Source organism: Aspergillus brunneoviolaceus (genome assembly GCF_003184695.1).
Source record: "Aspergillus brunneoviolaceus CBS 621.78 unplaced genomic scaffold BO95scaffold_30, whole genome shotgun sequence".
NCBI classification, from domain to species: domain Eukaryota; kingdom Fungi; phylum Ascomycota; class Eurotiomycetes; order Eurotiales; family Aspergillaceae; genus Aspergillus; species Aspergillus brunneoviolaceus.
This window is the reverse complement of record NW_020290760.1, coordinates 178,938-196,866: the sequence shown is the minus strand read 5'-3', so window position 1 is coordinate 196,866 and position 17,929 is coordinate 178,938.

Here is a 17,929-nt window from a genome sequence, read left to right as displayed (position 1 = left end):
AACCTTTTTAACTCTAAGTATTTTAAAAACCTGCTATTATTTATACTAACCTTACTTTATTTATTTAGTTTAACCGACTTCCCCGCATAATAATAATATACATCCCGAAGTCTTTCTATATTTTTCTTCTTTTTTCTTTCTCTTTTTATACTTAAAATTCTTATATCTTAGCACTAAATAGATTAGTTTTTAATTATTTAAATAGCTCTTACAGATACTACATCTTTTATAAAAGGCTTTATATAAGCCTTTTTCAGATCTTTTCTATAAATATTAGAGCAATCTGACCAATCTAACCAACCTAACCGACTAAAATAAATAAGATGCGGCAGGCACCTTAGCTGTATTTAAAATATAATAAATTATATTTACACAAAAGCACATTTTAAAATAAAACAAACTGCCTTTATAAAATTTTCTACTTTTTTCTTTCTATATCTATTATTTGCAGAGTAGTCTTAGAATTATAAGTTAATTATAATTATCTAACTTATTTTTAAAGAATACTATCGAGCTCTTTTTTTTTATTTCTCAGATATTTACAAATTATAATAATACTTAAACTAAAATAAGCTTTTTAAGCCAGATCTTTTCTCCTTTCTCAAATCTCTAGATTACGCGCGTTGTAAAGAATCGAAAGATTATTTTATATCTAACTTGCAAAGAAAAGTACTCTACTTTTTAGAATTAATAGCAGAAAACAATCTTTTCTAAAGCCCGTACGCAAGCTTGAAAACCGCTATTTTACTTTAGTTGAAAGAAGATATTAACAATATAAAACAGCTTTCAGAAAGATATATTATTTTCTAATAAAATCCCTTACATCTACTATATTACCTGTCTTTATATTTTACAATATCCGGGAATTAAAAACTCAGAAACTAGTTCTATAAGCTACCATCTTTGCAAGAATTATAAAAAGAAAATACTATTAGTAGTATTTAAGCAAATAATTAGTTAGATACTAAATAAAAAGCTATTACAGATATTTATTTATTTTTTTAATATAAATTTTTTTTAATTATTATTTTCTCTAGATCTCTACAGTCTATAATAAACAGAACTTTCAGAATTAAGTTCTACGCTTTATAATTGCCTGTCGCCTACTATTTTAAACTATCGAGCATATTTAATTCAAACAGATAATTAATCTTACAGTTTTATTTTTCTGCTGAAAATCAAGTTCTTCTAATTAAGCGCAGATTAAAGAACGTCTTTTAGAGTTGTTAAAAAATATATATATACAGCTGTTATTAAAGTTCTTAGATACTAGAAGAATATTAGTTATAGTAGACTACTAGACCAGTTCTAATCAGAAAGTATTTTTTACTTTAACTAGATATTTTTTAATAGAAAATATAGATTATTATAAAGTTCTACTGGACTTCCGACCGGTATCTGAATTTTATACTAATAAGAATCTAGCTATAATTATTCTATTAATCTTATATAAACACAACCTATCCTATCGATTATTAAATATAACAACTAATAATACTAGTAACAATAATTTAATATTTAATATAATCTTATCTAAACTCCGGACTCAGCTCAGCTAAAGTATCCAACTTTATAATATTTTACTCAACCCCGATCTTATAATAATTATTTAAAATCAGTATTATATATTCTATTTTACTTATATAATTTAACTTATAGTTAATATTCTTCTGCAGAAACTTCAGATTAAGGTCTTAAACAGTACTGTCGAATATATATAAAAGAATTATAATAAAAGTCTTAAAGCCTCTTCTGGTATTTTAAAAACTCTTAAAAAAATATATTCTAGAAGCTATTTATAAAAGACTAATACAGAAAGCTCCTACTATAGTAGAGACTATCTAAATTAGTCTTTTACAAACGGATTTTAAAGATCTTCTTTTAATAATAACTAATAATACTAATTCTTAATTATAGATTCGGAAAATTATATAATTTGTAAATATAAGCTCTTAATACTATAAAAAGTTTCAGCTTATTTAACAACTTAAATCAGACTCGGTCTACTATCTTTTTCTTAACTATAAAACTTACTGAAACTTAATCTATCTTATAATTCACCGGATATTTAATCTTTGTTAAGTAATTAACAGTTTTATTCAGTACTATAATTATAATAATATTAATTATCTTTACTCTATTATAATTAAGTAAAAATAGATAAAGTATCTTTTTAAGCTTCTATACCTTTTTTTTCTTTTTATATTATATCTATCTAAGAACAGTAGGCCTACTGTTTATAAGATTTATAATATTTATAATAATCTTTTCGATTATCTAAATTACTTAATCAACCGACTGGTAAGAAAGCAGGCACTCTAAAAAAAAAAGATTTTTAAAAACTTGCAGAATATATATTAAAAGTTTTGAAAATACTACTATTATACCTACCAGACAGAAGACTATATCTATATAATTACAACTATTCTAGATCCAATATTAAAGCTTAAAAAGTTTAAAAAGAATATCTAGCTGGATAATAATACTAACTAGTATCTTAAATACCGAACTATTTTTAAAAAAATATTCTATTTCTATCGCAGTTAGAATCTGGTTATTAATATATTATTAACTATCTCCGGGTCACTGTCAGGCCTGGATAAAGTCTTTTATAATATTTTTAAACGCCAGAAACTCTTACCGGCAGCCGAAATATTTAAAAAACTTAAAATATATCTAGATATTAAAGATATATAGCTTATTAAAATATCTTTAATTAAACTAATATTATTCTAAATACTATAGAATATACTAATATTCTTGCTTACTAAAAGTCCCGTTATAATTAGTTTTCTATTCTTTATTAAATAATTAAAGATTTTCTTTCAGTTACTACCAACAGTATTAGTATTAAATATCTATTTAATAGTTTTTAAGATATCTGCTACTATCGCCGGAGCCGTCTCTATTCTGACATAATTAAAATAATAATATTTCAGATATATACCGATTATTTTACTATTAGTAAGAAGTACCAGAATATTCTTAATAATCTTAATCCGGATTCGATCATCTTTATATCTAAAAAATAAAAAAAAAATAAAATAATTACTACCTTCTATATTAGTAAAAATAAGAATATAAATAATCTTAAAAATAATTCAGAAAATAAATTATTATTAAAAATAGAAGAGCTAGCTTTACCTAAATCTTTAAATATTATATATACTTAAATAAAAATAGAGATCCGGCTTTTTCGATTTCTTCGCCACTATAATCATCGTTCTAAACAGTATAAAAAATAGTATAATCTTATCAGTTTATCTAATATTAAATTTTATATTTTTTATACTAGATTCTGTAAATATTTTTTTTAAAATATAGTATACTTCTCGGGACTATAAAAGAAGAGATCGAGCAGGTCGAATAGATTAAATAAATTAAATAGATTAAATAAGTTAAACAGATCGAGCAGATAAGCTAAATCTAGATAATATTACTATACTATAATTAAAAGTATATTATACTTTATATATTATCTGTATAAAAAAAATATATATATTATTAATTAATCTGCGGTTATTAACCTACCTGCTATATCTAATCTTTCTAACCGGCAGATATAAACAGTTAAAGTAATAATTATACCTTAATCTGATTATAACCGTACGGTTAAAATTTTTTTATACCTTAACCTGACCGCCAGGTTATGGTCAGGTTAAGGTTAAGGTATAACGGTCAGGTTAATCCACTCTAGATATTATTAAAAGAGGTATTATTAAGAAAGATATTATTAAAAAAGATATTATTAAAAAAGATATTATTAAGGAATATATTATCAAGAGATATATTATCAAAAAAAATATTATTAAAAAAGATATCTAAATTTATTATATATTAAATTATTAGTAATATATAAAATATTAATAGAAAGAAGGCTTAGTATTAGTCTAATACTAGAATATCTTTACCATCAGATTTCTGTTTATTAAATAAATAGAAAGTCTTAATTTCTAAATAAACAAAAAATTAGTTGAATTATAGATATAATAAAAAAGAAGATATACTTAATAAAACTGTTTAATTAGATATCTCAATTTCTAGACTATTAAACCAGTAAAGAATATAAAAGTCTAATTCTTTTATTTAAGATATATTTTTAGCCGTAAAAAGAATTAATATATAAAGCAACTAAAAAACTTAAAGTAATAAAATAAGAGAAAAAGACTACTAGTAGTATAATATCTACTAAAAAAAAAGAATAGAATTTATAAAAAAATAGAATTAAATTTTTTTTTTTAGTAGACTGTATAATAACAATAATATAAGTTAGATTACTATTATAAAATTAGTAAAGATATATTATTATAAAAATATTAATAAAATATTAAGTTTAAGAATTATAAATATTAATTCAGAGATAGAAAAAATAGATATAAGATATATTTATAAATATCTTATAGTATATTTAAAAAATAGACTTACAATATTATACTATCGATTAAGATTAAGATATATTTATATATTTTAGTATACTAAGTAGTAGTACTAGTAATTAAAAAAATATAAAAATATTTTTAAGTTATTAATTATTACTATTTAGTATTATTAATAAGTAGTATTAAGAATAATTATTATATTCTTTTTAATTATAATATCCAGAAGAAGTCTACTTATTCTGTTTATATATTATAATATGCTTTTCTAAAAACTTATCTTTTCAATATAGAATTAAAAAAAATAATTCTAATATTTTTATAAAATAATTTAAAAGAATTGCTGCAGAAAACTATTAAAAAGATATAAAAACTATCCGTTCTATTTTCTAAATTATAAATATATATCTTATTCTCTGTATAATCCGTGTTCTTTGTATATACTATAATTATAATATAATTATTTATTTTTATACTTTATTTTTCTATACCTAAATTCTTATATTTACGCGAAGATAGAAAGGCAAGAATAAGTATATAATTTTTTATTAGGCTTAATAAAGTAGTAAAATAAAAAGAACTTAAGATTTTCAGTAAAAAACTACTTAATATAAAAACAGCAGATAATATTAGTATTTTTAATTTTAACAGTCTTAAGAATCTGCGGGAGTTTATTAGAAATATACTATTATTAAAAGCCTTCGGAAAAAAAGCAGTAGTAATAAAATATATATAAATAAAACTAAAACAGATACGGTAGTAGACAGCTATATTCTAATAAAAATTTTTAACAATTTTAATACAGTTTATTTTATAAAACTTTTTATATATATTATATAAATATTAAAATATAAGTTATAGCAGAACTAGATACTAAAATTTTTAATCTTAAAAAAATACTTCTTACTAATTTAAAAAAAGATTAAATATTAACTAATATTTACTATTAACTTTTTTGCAGGCGGATATTATAAATATATTATATTAAAACTAATAATCTTATTATTAGTTTTTTTAATTTTATAAAGCTGGATTAGAAAGTACCAGAACTATAATTTAATAATAACAGTATTAGACATAAAAATATATATATAGTACAGTTTGGGCGTGGGATTAGCTTTAATAAATAGATTAATATCCGATAATCTAATATTTTTAGAAATATTCTATTAATTTTAGTTAGAAAATTAATTTAATAATTTAAATTAAAAAGCTGCTTAACAGAGCTATAATTTAATAATAATAATATTAAATATTAAAATATATATATACTAAGTATAGCTTAAGTATAGGATTAGTCTTATTTAATAAACAGATAAATAAAGTTAAATAGTAATATTTTTTTTATAATAAAAAACTAAGTTTAAGAACTGATTAGAAAAAAAATAAAAAAAAAATTAGATATATTCTTTAACAGCTTTTTTAGATTTTAAATTAAGCTTATTTTTTTGTTCTATTTTTTAAACTGTATTAAAGGCCTTATTAGAATTACTAATATTAAAAAGATTATATATAAAAGAATTTACAGTTATTTCTTTATTTAACTTATTATTTATATTAATTTAATTTTAATAACTTCGGATTCGTGTATTTAGAACTGCTCGAAAAAAAAAATCTGTAATAAATAGTTTTTGATACTCTTTATATATATATAAACTATTAAATATCTTTATTAGATACTTACAGTCTTATTTGTATATTTAAGTAATATAATTATATTTTTTTTTTTAATAATTTTAAATATTAATTGCAGCTTGGCATACTGCTTTATTAGATAAGTCTAAATTATAAATTAAAATATACTGTCTAAGAATCTAATTAGTCGATTTATAATAAAAAGATTAGAAATTTTTAGATTTATATTTAAACTATTTTTATTCTAATTCTAAGCAGTTATTAACAGAAATTATTTTTTATATCTAGATAAAAATGTCTGCTGACCAGTAAATTTTATAGATTAAATTAAATATCTAGTATAGTTAATTAAAATTATTATACTATTTAATACAGTTTCTCTGCTTTAAAAATAGACAGTCGAGTTATTTATAAGCTTATTACTCTATAAAATATAAGATTCGGAATTTTTATATTTTAAATAGTTTCTGAATTTATCTTTCTATCTCTCGGTATATTAAATAACTTAGTTTTAATTCTTTAAATATTATCTCTATTAGCTATTAAAATTAGAAATTATTAAAACTTAAAAGAAACTACCAGCAAGTAAATTATATTAACTTAGTTTAAGTTTTAGAATTTTTTAATTATTATTAGTTATAGCTTTTAGGTCTTAGTAGAAAAGTCGGAATCTAAGTAATAAAATCTAACTTAAATTAAAACAAAAACAGAGAATTATTTTGAAAAAAAATAGAATTATAAACAGCCTCAGATATTTAGATATTCTAAACAAAATATTAAAGTTTCTAATTTTTTATTTCTAAAAGTTCAGAAGAGTCTTTCTAATAATTAAAAAAAAATACAGAAACTCTAGACCTAATAATAAATATTTTATTAATTTAAAACTAGATAATACTAAACTTAATTAAGTAGTTCTCCGAAGATTTTTTATTCTCTTAATTTATTATAATATATGCTGGAAAGTAGATTATAATATAATTAAAAAATTTCAAATCTCTGCTGCAGATTTTAAAGACTAATCTTATTATTAAGATTAAGATAATTTGTACGGATTAAGCTTTTTTAAAAATCTTAGAATTTAAGTAAACTTTTTATTAAAAATATAAATAAAAGTAGTCTTTTATCTTTTTATTTTTTATAATAGTAACTAATTTTAAGTATTTTTTAGATTGGATCTTCTTTCTAGTTGTTATAACTAATTAGTACTATATACTATTTAGCTAAATATTATTAAATATTATATATTTATATATATTCTAATTTCTGAGAATTGTCTATATATATAATATTAACTAATAATTATAATTTAAAATCTAAACTAATCTTAGTATAAAATCTAATATTAAAATAAGTAAGATATATTTATTTTATTATATAATAGATTCTGATAGTTAGACTATCTCTTTTTAGTATTTATTTTTTTTTTAAATCTAATCTACTTACTAGTATATTAAGTCAGATTTAAAACACGCCCAGTTAATATTAGAAAATTATTTAAATTCTAATTTTTATATATTATTTTATATTTTATATTTCTAGTTATATAATTTTTTAGATTTTATAATATAATTTTATTTTTTATATTATAAATATATACTTATCCGAGACATATTTTATATATAATAAGTTGCTATATTTTAGAAGCTTACTTCTACTAAAAAAAGTATATATTAGGCTAATATATTTCTCTCCGAATAAATTAATAAACTAAAAGAAACTTAGATTAAGCTAATTTAAATATCTTTTAGAAAGTAATCCGTCTAGATATATTTCTAATAATCTATTTAATATTTTTTTTTTAATACTAGTATTTTTTTTTTTAATATTAATAGTTTTTTTTTTAATAATAGTACTCTCTTCTCCAGCAGCAGCAGTCTTTTTAATATTACTAGTATTCTTTTTTTTAGTATTAGTAGTCTTCTTTTTAATAGCAGTATTTTTTTTTTAAATATTAGTATTTTTTTCTTTAGTATTAGCAGTCTTTGCTCTAGTCTTATTATTTTTTTTTATCTTTCTATATAAATTTTATTTTTTAGTATTTTTAGAGTTTTTAAAAGCTATATCTTTAAGTAAAAAAATAAAAATTTTAAGAACTTATTTAGAATTAGTAATATTATTTTTTTTAAAAAATATTTTATCTTTGAGATATATTATCTTGCTATTTTTTATAATAATTTTAAATATACTAACTAGAGTGGATTAACCTGACCGTTATATCTTAACCTTAATCTAACCATAACCTGGCGGTCAGGTTAAGATACAAAAAAATTTTAACTGTACAGTTACAGTTAGATTAAGATATAATTATTATTTTAACTATTTATACCTGCCGGTCAGAAAAATTAGATATAACAGATAAATTAATAACCGCAGATTAATTAATAATATATATATTTTTTTTATACAGATAATATATAAAGTATAATATACTTTTAATTATAATATAATAATATTATCTAGATTTAGCTTATCTGCTCAATCTATTTAATCTATTTAATCTATTTAATCTATTTAATCTGTTTAATCTACTCGACCTCTTTTTCTGTGGTCCCGAGAGGTATATTATATTTTAAAAAAAATATTTATAAAATCTAGTATAAAAAATATAAAATTTGATATTAAATAAACTAATAAGATTATACTACTCTTTATACTATTCAGAATAATAATTATAATAACAAAAAAATTAAAAAGACCGGGTTTTTATCTCTATCTAAGTATATATAATATTTGAAGACTCAGATAAAGCTAGCTTTTCTATTTTTAATAATAATTTATTTTCTAAATTATCTTTAAGATTATTTATATTCTTATTTTTACTAATATAAAAAATAATAATTATTTTATTCTTCTCTTATTTTTTAGGTGTAAAGATAATCGAATTTAGATTAAGATTATTAAGAATATTCTAATACTTCTTACTAATAGTAAAATAATCAGTATATATTTAAAATATTATTATTTTAATTATATTAGAATAGAGACGGCTTCGGCGATAATAGTAGATATCTTAAGAACTATTAAATAAATATTTAATATTAATATTATTAATAGCAACTAAAAAAAAATCTTTAGCTATTTAATAAAAAATAGAAAACTAATTACAGCGGGACTTTTAGTAAGTAAGAATATTAGTATATTTTATAATATCTAGAATAGTATTAGTTTAATTAAAGATATTTTAATAAGCTATATATCTTTAATATCTAAATATATTTTAAGTTTTTTAAATATCTCAGCTGCCGGTAAGAATCTCTGGTATTTAAAGATATTATAAAAAACTTTATCCAGGCCTGACAGTAACCCGAAGATAGTTAATAATATATTAATAACCGGATTCTAATTATAATAGAAATAAAATATTTTTTTAAAAATAGTTCGGTATTTAAGATACTAGTTAGTATTATTATTCAGCCAGATATTTTTTTTAAATTTTTTAAGCTTTAATATTGGATCTAGAATAATTATAATTATATAAATATAGTCTTTTATCTAATAGATATAATAGTAGTATTTTCGGAGCTTTTAATATACATTCTATAAGCTTTTAAAAATCTTTTTTTTTTAAAATACCTGCTTTCTTACCAGTCGGTTAATTAAATAATCTAGATAATTAAAAAAATTATTATAAATATTATAAACCTTATAAACAGTAGGCCTACTGTTTTCAGATAAATATAATATAAAAAAAAAAAAAAAGTATAAAAGTTTAAAAAAATACTTTATCTATTTCTATTTAATTATAGTAGAATAAAAATAATTAATATTATTATAATCACAGTACTAAATAAAACTATTAATTACTTAACAAAAATTAAATATCCAGTAAATTATAAGATAGATTAAATTTTAGTAAGTTTTATAGTTAAAAAAAAAATAGTAGACCGAGTCTAATTCAAGTTATTAAATAAACTAGAACTTTTTATAGTATTAAAAGCTTGTATTTACAAATTATATAATCTTCTAAATCTATAATTAAGAATTAGTATTATTAATTATTATTAAAAAAAGATCTTTAAAATCTATTTATAAAAAACTAATTTAAATAATTTCTACTATGGTAGAAGCTTTCTGTATTAGTTTTTTATAAATAGCTTTTAAAATATATCTTTTTAAAAGTTCTTAAAATACTAAAAAAGGCTTTAAAATTTTTATTATAATTTTTCTATATATATTCGACAGTACTGTTTAAGATCTTAATCTAAAGTTTCTATAAAAGAATATTAACCACAAGCTAAATTATATAAATAAGACAGAATATATAATACTAGCTTTAAATAATTATTATAAGATCGGAATTAAGTAAAATATTATAAAACTAGATATTTTAACTGAGCTGAGTCCGGAATTCAGATAAGATTATATTAAATATTAAACTATTATTACTAGTATTATTAGTTGTTATATCTAACAACCGATAGAATAGATTATATTTATATAAAACTAATAGAATAATTATAGCTAGATTTTTACTAGTATAAGATCCAGATATTAGTCGAAAGTCTAGTAGAACTTTATAATAATTTATATTTTTTATTAAAAAATATCTAATTAAAATAAAAAATATTTTCTAATTAGAACTGGTCCAGCAGTCTACTATAACTAATATTCTTTTAATATTTAAAAACTTTAATAACAGCTGTATATATATATTTTTTAATAACTCTAAAAAATATTTTTTAATCTGCGCTCGATTAAAAAAACTTAATTTTTAATAGAAAGATAAAACTATAAGATTAATTATCTGTTTAAATTAAATATACTTGATAGTTCGGAATAATAGGCGACAGACAATTATAAAATATAAAACTTAATTCTAAAAGTTCTGTTTATTATAAACTATAGAGACCTAAAAAAAATAATAATTAAAAAAGATTTATATTAAAAGAATAAATAAATATCTATAATAGTTCTTTACTTAGTATCTAATTAATTATTTATTTAGATACTACTAATAGTATTTTTTTTTTATAATTCTTACAAAAATAGTAGCTTATAAAACTAGTTTTTAAGTTTTTAATTCCCGGGTATTATAGAATATAAAAATAGGTAATACAGTAGATATAAGAGATTTTATTAAAGAATAATATATCTTTTTAAAAGCTGTTTTATATTATTAATATCTTCTTCTAACCGAAGTAAAATAGCGGTTTTTAAACTTATATACAGGCTTTAAAAAAGATTATCTTTTACTATTAATTCTAGAAAGTAAAGTACTTTTTTTTATAAATTAGATATAAAATAATCTTCCGATTCTTTGCGACGCGTGTAATCTGAAGATTTAAAAAAAAAAAAAAATCTGGCTTAAAAAGCTTATCTTAATTTAAATATTATTATAGTTTGTAAATATTTAAAAAATAGAAAAAGAGGACTTAATAATATTCTCTAAAAATAAGCTAAATAATTATAATTAACTTATAATTTTAAGACTACTCTGCAAATAATAGATATAAAAAAAAAAAAATAAAAAATTTTATAAAAACAGTTTGTTTTACTTTAAGATATATTTTCGTATAAATATAATCTATTATATTTTAAATATAGTTAAAGCGTTTGCTATATCTTATTTATTTTAGTTAGTTAAATTAATCAGATTAGTCAGATTATTCTAATATTTATAGAAAAGGCCTAAAAAAGACTTATATAAAGTCTTTTATAAAAAATATAGTATCTGTAAAAGCTGTTTAAATAATTAAAAACTAATCTATTTAGTACTAAAATACAAGAATTTTAAGTATAAAGAGAGAAAGAAAAAAGAAAAAAAATATAAAAAAACTTCGGGATATATATTATTATTATATAAAAAAGTCGGTTAAACTAAATAAATAAAATAAAATTAGTATAATTAATAGCAGGTCTCTGGGGTGCTTAAAATCAAAAAAATTAAATAGATTAAAAAGATTAACTGGATAAAAAGAATAAAAAAGATTAACTAGATTAAAAAAATAAAAATAGTAGACTGTCCTTATAGTATCTAATATTTAATAAGATAATTATTGGAAAGTACGGTTGCCGAAAAAAACTATATAAATAATATTATACAGGTTTTTCTTTAAGTTTAATCTATTATATAGATAATTCAGCTCTTTTAAATAGAAATAAGAATATAATAGACTATTTAAGCTGAAGTAAGAAGAAGAATAATAAAATAAAAACAGTATATTTATTTTTAGTAATCCGATTATTAGTAAATATACAGTTTTTCTAATATTATATATTATAATTAAGATATACAGCTTAAACCGAGCTGTAATTATATATTTTTATATATATTTCTTACTGTAAGAACCATAATTTTATAAAAAGCTGAATTTTATTAATATTATTAGAAATCTCTAATTAATTCTTTAAGATAGAGATAAAAAAGATATTAATACTTTTCTTAGTTATTTTTTCTAATTTTAAAAACTTGTTTTTATATATTTTTAAATAATAGTTAAGATAGTCAGGTTAATAACTGCTTAACCTAGATATATCTTAATTATACTAGAATCTAAATAGATATAGCGGGCAGGTCTTGGTATTAAAAATAGTTAAAACAGTTAACTATTTCTTTTTTAGCTATACCGCGGTCAGATATAAAAATTTCCTTAACCTGGCCATAACCTGGCGGTCAGGTATAAAAATTCCAATTAACCTGACCTGACCTGGCCGTTAGCCACTCTAATACTAACATCTTCTTTTTTAAAATCTAGAATTAATATTAAAAATTCTAATAGTTTAATTATTAAACTAGAAAGAGCTTTATTACTCGACCGGTTATTTAGTATTATCTAAAATATACTAAAAATATAATACTTAAAAATATAAATAATCTTTTTTTAATCTAACTACTAAAAATATTCTATAGCTTGTTTTTTTTAGGCGTATAACAGTAGTATATTAAAAAAGTATATATTTTAGTAAAATCTCTAAAAATTAAGACCGGTCGAGTTAAGTTAAAAAAATATAATTAGAATTATATATTTTTTAGACTTTTTTATAAAGTATATAATAATATCAGCTTTTTTTTTTATTATTAGACTATTATAAATTATTTCTATGTTAAATCTAATCTTTTATAAAGTTATTAGAATATAGAGCTTTTTCTCCGGAAACTATATTTATATAATTAACTTCTTCTTTTTGAATTATATTAATATATATAAAATTTTTAATATAATTTGTATTTTTAGTATTTTTTAAATAAGTATAGCTAATTACTTTATATTTACTTATAAATTATTCCTGCTTTTCTACTAAGATTTAGACTATATATAGAATATTTTAACAGTAATAATATTTTTAACTTATTTTTGTTTTTATAAATATTATATTTATCTAGATATCAGCTTGTATTTTTTTTATAAATTAACTATTTTAAAGAAATCTGCCTCTAGAAGAGTCGGCTTAAACAAAATTATATTAAGTTATAAGACTTCTAAAACTAATTAATAAAAATATACTATAATCTATTAGTATTATAGATTTTTTCTATCTAACTGGTTAAGCACTATAATATAGTAATTTTTAATCTAATAAGTTTTATAAGCTTTTTATTTCTTAGAATTAAATTTTATATTAAATATCTTATATATTATAGAAGAAATATTCTTACTAATTATCCAGCTACTTTTAAATAAGATTATAAATATAAGAATTCTTCGGATTATTAAGTATTTTAGAAGAGTATAAAATTGTACTAATTATATCTTTTTATTTAAATCTATATAAATAATATATCTTTTAAGAAAAATCTTACTAAAAATAAGATTTATATAATAAATATTTAAAAATATAATTAAAGTTTTTTTTATAACTGCCGGCTCTATTATCTCAGATATTAAATATTTTTTAAAAAATAATTATAAATATCTAATAAAATTACTATTATAGTTGTTAAAAAAAGATATTACTATAAATAAAAGATTAAAGTTACTTCTAGTCTATTATACAGTTTAAAATATTTCTAATATTTTATTATACAGATTATAGGCCTTATCTAGAATAATAAACCCGAAATAATCTTTAATATTATTAGAATAATTTTTTGAGCAATTTTTTTTATTTTTAAACTTATTTTTATACTTATATATATATTAGGTTTTAATATCTAAAATACTATAACAGCTTTTAAATATATTATAACTATTTAATATAACTATTAAATATTACTTTTATTTAGTAAAGATTTTATAGTCAGCTGTTAGCTTATTATTAATCTATTTAATATTCGTCTAGCTTTATATTTTTCTATAATATATATATAATACTAACTATTTTATAATATTTAAAATCTCGGTCTGCTATTAGTAAATTAAATATAATAATATTAATATTAAAATCGGCTTTTTTAGTTTTTCTGCAGCAAGTTTATCTCTAAACTTAGTTTTTTTTTTTAAAATATATTATATACTTCTAGAAATTAGTTATAAAAGTCTAATACTAAAATCTTTTAAATTACTTACTGTAAAAATAATACTAATAAATTACTATATTTTTTTTAGTTTAACTATATTTACTAGTAATACTTTCTATACTACTTTCTTAATTATAATCTTAATAATAGCCCAGATTCCAACAGATTACCAGAATTTTAATATTATAAATATAATTATATCTAATAAATATAAATACTCCGGATCTTCGATCCCAAGATTTTAGCAGATTTTTAGATAATTTTTTCTTTAATAATTAAAATTATTAATAAATTACTAGATTTACTCCAGCTTCTCAAGCTTTTTAAAAGTAATTTCTATTAGATTATCTTTCTTATTTATTATTAGTAGAGTTTTAAAATCGGATATAACTAAATACTTTAATATTTTAAAAATATTATTTCTAATATTTTTAGCAAACTTCTTAAAATTATTCTTATTCTTATTTTTATTTATCTTTTTAATAAGCTTTTCGGCTTTAATAAGATTTTTTAACTTATTTAAAATTAATACTTGATTTATTTTTACTATCAACCAGAAAAGTTTAGTTAGATTATAAATATTTAATTTATAAAAAAGTTGCAATTATTTTTTTTTATTTAAAGCCTCAGCTTGCTACTAAAACTTATTTTTATTAAGATCTAATTTAGAAACTCCGATTTTTAAATCTTTTATATTATTAAATAGCTCTGTTACTATCTTTTCTGTGTTTATTTTTTTCTTCTTCTTAATATAATAATCTGATTTTCTAGTTTTATACAGATTTATATCTTCTATAAAGATTTTTTATATTAGTCTAATACTTAATATTTTTAGTTATTTTACTTATCTCCAAAATAAATAGTTCCAAAGATAGAGGTTTCTTCTGACTTTTAGTTAATTTAACTAGATAAGTATATTATAATAAGAATAATATAAATTTTTTAAATAGTTTTTTCTTTTTTATTATCGCTTATATTCCGCCGAAAGAAAATATCTTTATAATTTATCTTATTAGTATATTTTACTGTTTATAAAAAATAAATAAAATAGTCAGCTTTATTTTAGTTCTACTTATTTAAAATAAATACTAAAAATTATTATTATCCGTCTATCTTACTACGGACCAGATACTTTTATATTATTTTTAGTAAAACATCTTTTTTTTTTTTTTATATATTTCAAGCAGTTATTTTATAGTTTAATCTAATATAGTTTAACTAATAATAATTTCAGCCAGTTAAGCTATAATTTATATAAAATTAAATATAATATTTTCTGTAATTCTATATATTTTTTTTTAAAATTAAGTTCTGTTGCTTGCTTATTTTTGTTTTTATTACTATTATTTAAATATATATTATCTAGAAGCTTTCTATATATAGTTAATAGGTAAGTTAACTTATTATACAACCCGGCTATATTACTAGATATTATAAAAAGTTACTATATATTATAGAAGATTACTATATATTATAATTAAAAAAAAAATATTATTATATATTATAAAAGATTGCTGGGCGTTGCTTTATAATTTTAAAAACTACTTATAAAAAAATATTAAAATTTTAGTTTTAAAGCTAAAATAAATATTAAAACTTAGTTTTACTTACCTTACTTACAGATAAAAAAAAGTAGATATTAAAAATATTAAGAATATAGACTTTAGAATATGTTTAAAAAGATAAAAAGATTAGTACAGAAGATAAGAAAATAAAAAAAAATTAATAAAAAAAATAAAAAAATAAAAAAAGATTAGTATAAAAAATAAGAAAATAAATAGTAAAAGATATAGAAGTTAAGATATATTATATAAAAAAAAGATTTTAGCCTCTAGTAAATAATTATATATATAAAAAATTAGAAAGACTATATTAAGGAAAAAGTAAATAGTAAAGTAAGATTTTAATAAGATAATACCTATTTTTAATAAGATTTCGATGAGATAATATCTATTTTTAGTAAGATTTAAATAAGATTATACTTATTTATATCTTAGTTTACAGAGTAGAACAGTTATAACAATAGTTTAAATTACTATTATAAATAAATATAAATAAAAAATACAACAGTTAGTATAACTCTAAGATTAAAGTATATTATAATAATAAATAGTATAAAAACTACTTTAGATCTAATAAAAAAGATATAGTTTTAGTATAATCTATTATTTACATAAAGATTAGTACTTCTAGATTTGAAGGGCTTATAATTAGTTAGAATTTTATACAACTTTATTATAACTCTATATAACCGGAGTAAACCGCAGTACAACCACTGTAACTTACCCCCTCGGCCCGCTATGTAGTTAGGATTAAGGCGAAGTCGTTATTAAGGTAACCCGAAAACGTATATATCAGATTTGGATTGAAATCGGGAAAATGATGATGAATCATACAATTAGTTTTCGCAAGCCACTTCAACGAATCTTGTCGAGCTACATAAGCAGACTAAAGTCCATACTCTGACGCTACATTAACCTCATCTGAAAAATTTTAGAAGTCCCTCAAGAGATAAGATGCAATGGATAAGTTGGATCATTGCTGATGACTTCGGAACGGGAGAATTGGTTGATCCGGCCTCATTCCAAGCAAAACATTATGCCTCAGGCACCAAGCCCCTGAAAATTACCTTCGATGTTCGAGGCCAAAACAACCTTCTCTTCAGTATCGCGATCATCGAAAATTGGTGGCGCAGTGTCCATGGGGCCGGTCACTTTCAGGTAAGTATCTTCCTCACAGCGGGAAACATAGCGTCAAGCCCCTGACCCCAAAACACAGTCAGACGGCCAGCGTGCGTCCTTAATTGGGAGAAAATTCGATTATCCTGACTTTTGGAGCGGACTTTAAATTGCAACCTACCCCGTGATCACTTCACTGGTGAATAAGAAGTGTCCGCGAGGACTATAACAATTGTCGTTATAGAAGACTCAGAAGACTCAACCCGCTAGACGCGCCCAATTAAGCCGAACGAGGTGGGTCTTTCGAGAAGAACGACAGTCCGCGCCAAAGACGCTAACTCATAGGGATTTCTTTCTGATTGCTTCTGCAGGATGCACACTCCGGCCCGTTCATGCAGGTCAGTCACGCTGTTCCGGCTGAAGAGCAATCAGGCTTGAACAAGCATCGCGCTTTAGCCTCGAATGCCGGGCGGGTCCATCCGGAAGGGGTTGACACCAATGCTCAAGAAAATTATCCCGTCTACCAGTGCATCTATCTGTTGTAGACGCGTGGCAATTAGCAAAGAAGAAGCAAATGCGCTATGGATATTAGGCCGTGTGCACTCCAGTGGCATTCCCCTTCTCCCGTGGCCTTGCCCTATCTTCCTCCGACGGAGCAACGTTTGTTGGGGGCCGCCCCTAGAGCCCCATCAATTCCACCCCATTGTCAGTCCTTGGCTTCAAGCTAGGAGCAATGGGTATAGCCTTCAATTGTCTTCTTTCTCAATTTGGCCATGGGGTTTGCTTTTCCCCCGCCCTCCCGGAGTGGCTCGTATCACTCGGACTTTCTACGCCAGAACCCC